At 47.6% G+C, this 7,582-nt stretch overlaps 1 pseudogene; it reads right to left on the reverse strand.

Annotated features, from left to right (window-relative positions):
- Window positions 1-3,191: 3,191 nt before the first annotated feature.
- Window positions 3,192-3,476, reverse strand: LOC110311065 (annotated as a pseudogene).
- Window positions 3,477-7,582: the final 4,106 nt, after the last annotated feature.

Raw genomic sequence — 7,582 nt, forward strand, 5'->3', positions numbered from 1 at the left:
AAAAAAAAAAAAAAAAAAAAAGATGTTCAGGGTAGGGCAGGTGGCAGAAGCTCCCTTGCAAGGCAGCCATCATGGGGGGGATGGGGTGGGGAGTGGGGATTCCCAACCTTGTCCTTTTGGGGTTTATGATAAATTCATTACATGGATATGACCTATCACACTATTGGCAATTGATCAGCTCAGCCTTCAGCCCTTCTTCGATATCCTGGGGTGGTGCATCTTGGGAAGAGGGTCACCCAGGGTCATGGACAAGACACACATGGAGCAAGTTGCTAAAAGGTCTTATGACAAAATCATGTAGGGACAGGCAGTAGGGGGAGAACTTCAGTGGCAGAGCATAGACACTTCACTGTGTCTCAGTGTCAAGCTGGGGTGGGGGTGAGTGTCTTAGTTATGGTTTCAATCGCTTGGATGAGACGCTATGACCAAAAAGCAAGTTTGGGAGGAAAGGGTTTATTTGGCTTACACTTCCATATCACACTGTTCATCAGTGAAGGAAGTCAGAGCAGGAACTCAAACAGGACAGAAACCTGGAGGCCAAAGCTGACCCAGAGGCCATGGCGGGAATGTGCTGTTGACTGTCTTGCTGTTCCCCATGGCTTCCTCAGCCTTCTTTCTTATTGAACTCAGGGCCGCCAGCCCAGGGATGGTACCACCCACAATGGGGTGGGCCCTCTGCCATCCATCACTAAGAAAATGCCGTCCAGGCCTGCCTGCACACCAGTCCTATGGAGGCATTTTCTCGGCTGAGGCTCCCTTCTCTCAGGGGACATTAACTTGTGACAGGTTAACACAAAACCATGCCGATCGGGAAGTCACTGAGCCTCTGGAGAGAGCAAACACAGGGGCTTGAGATCCACGCAGATCACTTCCCATTTTATGGAGTGGAATCAGTGGGACTGCCTGGGAAAGTCAGCAGTCTTCTAATGTTTCTTGTCCTCTTTGTGTAGTGACATCTACTGAGTGTGAACCAGGACTCCTGAAATAGCATCGTTCAGATAGCACAAGCCAGAGAATTCTTTATAGCTGGCTCCTCCCACCAGTCTTGCCCATCCTCCTCCTCCACTTCAGGTAGAAAGAGCAAGGAGTGTTTCTAGGTTTCAGGGTGACTTTGGGATGAGGGACTCGAATTCCTCATGGGAAATGATAGGGCTTAGCAGCGAGGCATAGGCAGGAGAAAGATGGGCGAGAGGGGTCGTCAAATGTTCCTCTCTCGGTGTCCTTTGGTTCGGGGTCCAAGAAGGCCCAAATGCTGTAGTGTGGATGTATGAACTCCAACAAGGGTGAAAGTACACAAATGATTCTAAGCTCATCAAACGACACGCCACCAACACGCCAGCATCCCTTCACAGTTGATGTGAGCAGAAGCCTACCTCCATATTCTGGAAATACTGAAGAACCTAGTGGTCCTGTGTGGCCACTTTCTCTTCCTCTGTGAGGCATTTTTTTCTTCCTGTTCAGAGTCATCGGATAGGACCTTAATCAACTCTTTCAAGTACAGTTCAGGCAGGAAGTTTCCATCGGAATGTTGACGCAGGAAGAGCAGGTGTTTAGATGTGAGAAATCAGAAGAAGCAGAAAGTGCCACTAGGGAAAGCCGCTAGGGACACCAAGCAGAGAGTTCTGAATCTGTCCTTAAGTGGGTGAGTGACAACGACTTTCGGAGGAGTTTGGGGACTAAAAGTCTCTTGGAAGCATCAGGACCAAGATGCTTTTGGTCTATACAGGAGCTTATTTTACATAAGCAGTTTGAAGAAAGATTTAATGGTAAGTAAGTGTGTGGAGGGGGTGGGGACGATGGAATGACAGGCTGACTCAGCACTCCATTCGCATTTCTTTAAGAAGGACCTGGTGGCAGCTCAGCCAGTAAAGGTGCTCATTGCCTGGGGACAGCCTGAGCATGACACCTGCCTGGGACAGCCTGAGCATGACACCCAGGACCTACGTGGTAGGAGGAGAGAACCAGTTCCTGCAGGGTGTCTCTGACCTGGACATGTGCAGTGTGGCGTGTGTTGGCATGAACTCGGGCACTCACTCACACACACCACCATACACATACCACACAACACACACCTCACACATACACAGACACATACAGCACATACAAACTACACACACTACATACATGCACACTACACACACTCAACACACACATCACATACACCATATACACACATACCTCACACACACCATATACACACACACCATACACACACACACCACACACACACAAAACACAACACAACACACAACACACACACCATATATACACATCACACACAAACTACACACACTACATACATGCACACTACACACTCAACACATATATCACACACCACACACAAACTACACACACCATATACACACACACCACACACAAACTACACACACTATATACATGCACACCACACACACACTACACACACATTACACACACATTACACACACTACATACATGCACACTACACATACACACGTAATAATTAAAACTAAACTGAGCTGGGCAGTGGTAGTGCACACCTTTAATCCCAGCACTTGCGAGGCAGAGGCAGGCAGAATTCTGAGTTTGAGGCCAGCCTGGTCTACAGAGCAAGTTCTAGGACAGCCAGAGCTATACAGAGAAACCCTGTCTCGAGAAAACCAAAATAAATAAATAAATAAATAAATAAATAAATAAATAAATAAATAAAACAAACTAAACTGAACCAAAGCTGGGGCCTGCCCAGATGACCCAGCAGGTAATATCATCTGTGGCTCAGAAGACGAAAGCCATTTCCAGCTGTTGCAACTCTAGTTCCAAGAGATCTGATGCCCTCTTGTGACCTCTGGTGGCACCAGGCACGCATGTGGTACGCATACACATACATTCCGGCAAAACACTCATAGGTACCAAAGGTTAAACATCTTTTAAACAAATTAAAGCAAATCTCCTAATGGTGACAGGCTCAAAAATGATTGGAAGGAGAAAAAAAAAATCCATAGTAAATACAAGAGTGCACAGGCTTTCCCTGTAAATCCTCCCCATCGATGGTTATTAAGATGAAATCACTGCTAATTACAGAAGAGGAGCTACCTGCCCAAATCAGTGAGGGTCTGAAGGACTCACTGCATTAGAAACAAATGTTCAAAAACCACAGCAAGGAACTGTTCCTGATTCCCAGTGACAAGGCCGAGACAGACGAATCTGTACATTTACTTCAAGCTTTTAAAGAGCTTGTGGGCCACACAGTGGTCCCGTGCATGCAGGAAGTCGAAGAGCTCCTCTGTGTAATCCTCTTCTGTCTGTGATCCGGAAGACACGCTCTTATCACACAACTCTAGTCGTTTTACACACTTTACACACTTCTCCAGCTGCTCACAGTGTTCTCTCACTCTTGTTAGGGGGTCCACTAACTCTTCCCCCTCTTCTTTCTCTTTGTGTGTGTGTGGGGGGTCTCCGGATCCAGTGAGCATCTTTCATTCGTCCTCTAGGCCCATGTTGGGAGCCGGTTTGGGATTCAACAAGAGCAACCCCCATTGATATTTGACGAGGTAGACTGAAATGGGGGGTGGGGGTGGGGTATGACTTGAGACACTCCTGGGATCCAGCACTGTGTAGGAACTTTTCACGAGGCTCAGTGTCTGCGCTTGGGGACACTTTTGGCCTGGAGAAGCGCAGTAGTGTTTGTAGGTTACCAGCCAGGTTCTGGTTCCCTGTCAGTTACTGCAGACCACATATCTTCAAGAAAGGAAAACTATCTCAGGAAGCCATGGACGCACTCCAGGCAAGCATGGGGGAGCTCCTGAGACCTGAGTGTGATTCTGCATCCCCTTGTCCATGAAGTGTGGCCCAGACAGAGGTCTGGTGTGACTCCACAGCTTATATAAACAGTAGATGCTCAACGGACATGTGTGTAGTTTTCTCGAGACAGGGTTTCTCTGTATAGCTCTGGCTGTCCTGGAACTTGCTCTGTAGACCAGGCTAGCCTCAAACTCAGAATTCTGCCTGCCTCTGGCTCCCAAGTGCTGGGATTAAAGGTGTGCACCACCACCGCCTAGCTCAGTTTAGTTTTAATTATTACGTGTGTGTGTGTGGTAAGTGTGAATAGGTGGATTTGTCTCTAAGATGCTCATGCCATGAAACTCATGGAAAAGGGAGTAGTTTCCAAAAGAAAGGAGGAGTTTAGGAGCCATTAAAACAAGCAGAATCAAATGAGTTAGCATTAATCTTAATTATCCATTTTATTTTACCTCAGAGCACCAAGTAGAAGATCACATCAGTTTGTGATCGATGAACAGTGAGTCCCAAGATAGCCAGCCTTCCCGTCCTACGACAAGTGTGTTCAATCCTGAAGCCAGTGCTCACAGACAGGCTGAGGATTATAAGTTGGGTAGGGACAGAAGCACTATAGGACTGTGGGTGCCTGAGCAATATATCCATTCCTTCACCTGCACCCAGTGGTGGTTTGATTGGGCCTTACCCTGGACCAATCCCAGCCCTTTGGCTCCCTTTCCAAACTCCTGTCAATCTGCCTTGTGGAGCCTGTCCTGGCAGCTGCTGAATAAATAAACTGCTCTCACTGAAACTCACACTACAAAAATATGGCAATGACACTTTTGTTCATTCATTCATTCATTCATTCATTCATTCAACAATGCCTTTGAGGACAAACTGTGCTGGGCAGAGCACTGGGCAGCTACCCCCCAGGGAAAAGTTACAAATCAGGGCATCCACAGGGCCCAGCTCCCCTAGTGGCTCTGGTGAAGGACGCCACTGTCAATGGTCTGTCTAGTCCTCTCAGTCCAGCTTGTGGCTTAGCTCTCGCTCTGTAAACCCAGCCCTATCTTCTGCCTTACTGGGCTCGCTCTCCCTGTATCTTTACAAGTCTCATTCTTTTATGAGTCTCTGGGGTCAGTTGCTCTGCCCCCCAGCCCCCTGCAATACAGGGTGGACTCATCTCAGCCAACCACATCAGCGGTTCTCAACCTGTGGGTAGAGACCTCTCTCTGGGTTGAATGACTGATCTTTGCACAGGAGTCGACTATCAGATGTTTACACTATAACTCATAACAATTGCAAAGTTACAGTTATGAAGTAGCAGAAAAAATAATTTTCCATCAGCACAACGTGAGGAACTGTATTAAAGAGTTGCAGCATTAGGAAGGCTGAGCACCGCTGTTCTGTGAGTACTATTCATACCCCTCAGGCTCTGGGGGAGGCTCCCAGCACTTCAGCTGTCTCCGAGCCATCGCGTAAATACTCCTTCTCCATTCAGCTCTTACCTGCTCAGTCTTGTCTTAGTGATTATTCCCCTTCGGTTCAGCTAACACACAGAGACCTGAAGTTGTCAGACCTGAAAGAGTCAGGCTTAGAATTGGACTGGGGACAGAAAGACCCACATAGATGGCCCGTGAACAACTGAGGCACGCTGGCTAAGGGAGATGCTGAATTTGGTTGGGTTGACCCAGTTGTCTTGTTTGGTCAGTTGAGGGTGGAGAATTATTGTAACTGAATTGTTGTTTCTGGGGGTGTTGGGAAGAGAGCATGCTTGTAAGAAGGGGGCAGGACTAAGTTTGGTATGCTGAGCCACGGTGGGAGAGGGTCTTCGAGGAGATGCCTGGTACCTCGGTAATCACTTTGGGAGGTTTATCTGATGGCTGACGTGCATGCCATCCTCACTCTGTGCCAGAGCAGAGATGTGTCCCCTGACTTTATGCTCGGCTGAGGGAGGTGTGATGCTGAGACCAGTGGCCAGGGAGGGAGAGGATAGGGGAGGGAGAAGGCTGTGGGTGTTGGCTGCTACTGCAGGACTAGAACACAGATCCACGACCCCAAAGACATCCTGGTGAGGGTGAACTAGTAAAGAGGCTACCACGGGGAGCAGTGAGACCCTCACAATGCTCCACCATGCTAGGAAGAGCACCCAGCCCATGTCAGGAGCCCCAGAGAATGTGGTACAAGACTCCGTTCCTCCAGGTCTCATTCCCCAGAGAAGGTTGCACATACTTCACAAACAGCACAGCTAAACTCTTTCTGGGGCAGAGCTGGGTTTCAGGTAGTCAGAGTTCTTAGTGCCAAACAAAGTCTTGGTGGGTTTTAAAGAAACCCATCTTGGGTCCTGGAGAGATGACTCAGCAGTTAACAGCACTGGCTGCTTTTTCAGAGAATCTGGGATGGAATTCCAGCATCTATCCAGCCTCTCACAACTGACTGTGACTCCTGTCTCAGCGGATCTGAAGCTGTCTTCTGGCCTCTGTTTGGACTGCATGCAGGTGGTGTACAGATACACATGCAGTTAAAACATCCATACACATAGTAATAAAACGAGATAAAAACATTATCAAAAGAAACTCGCAGTGATGGCTAGTCTCATGTCAACTTGACACACAAACTAGTTTTTTGAAAGGATACTCTCAATTAAGAAAACATCTCCAGGGGGCTAGAGAGATGGGTCTGCGGTTAAGAGCACTGGCTGCTCTACCAGAGGACCTGGGTTCAATTCCCAGCACCCACATGGCAGCTCTCAACTGTCTTTAACTCCCATTCTAGGGGATCTACCATCCTCACATAGAGATGGCTCAGCGGGTAAGAGCACTGACTGCTCTTCCAAAGGTTCTGAGTTCAAATCCCAGCAACCACATGGTGGCTCACAACCATCTGTAATGAGATCTGACGCCCTTTTCTGGAGTGTCTGAAGACAGCTACAATGTACTCACATATAATAAATAAATAAGTCTTTTAAAAAATGACATAACCAATGTACATAAAATAAAAATAAATAAATTACTAAAAGAAAATATCTCCATAAGATCCAGCTGTAAAGCGTTTTCTTTATTTGCTATTGATGGGTGAGGCCCCAGTCCATTGTGGATGGTGCCATCCTTGGGCTGGTGTTTCTGTGTTTTATAAGAAAGGAAGGCTGAACAAGCCACTAAACACCCCTCCATGGCTTCTGCATTAGCTCCTGTTTCCAGGTTCCTGCCCTGCTTGGGTTCCTGCCCTGAGTTCTTTTGGTGATGAATGTCAATGTAAGCCAAATAAACCTTCCTGCCTTAGTCAGGGTATGTACTCCTGCACAAACCATCATGACCAAGAATCAAGTTGGGGCGGGAAGGGTTTTTTTCAGCTTACACTTCCACATTGCTGTTCATCACCAAAGGAATTCAGCACAGGAACTCACACAGGGCAGGAACCTGGAGGCAGGAAGGGGCTGATGCAAAGACTGTGGAGGGGTGCTGCTTACTGACTTGCTTCCCCTGGCTTGCTCAGCTTGCTTTCTTATAGAACCCAGGACCACTAGCCCAGGGATGGCACCACCCACAATGGGCTAGTCCCTTTCCCCTTGATCACTAATTGAGAAAATGCTTTACAACTGGCATTTCCTCAAAGGAAGTTTCTTTCTCTGTGATAACTCCAGCTTGTGTCTTTGACACACAAAACCAGCCAGTACACTCCCCAACTTGCTTTTTTTATTTTGGTTTTTGGAGACAAGGTTTCTCTGTATAGCCCTGGCTGTCCTGGAACTCACTTTGTAAACCAGGCTGGTTGCTGTGTTGAATTAAGATTCTGTCATGTCTTCAGCTGGGACTGAAGAGTCAGTCCC

The sequence above is a fragment of the Mus caroli genome, chromosome 15 (genome assembly GCF_900094665.2).
Source record: "Mus caroli chromosome 15, CAROLI_EIJ_v1.1, whole genome shotgun sequence".
Lineage (NCBI taxonomy): Eukaryota > Metazoa > Chordata > Mammalia > Rodentia > Muridae > Mus > Mus caroli.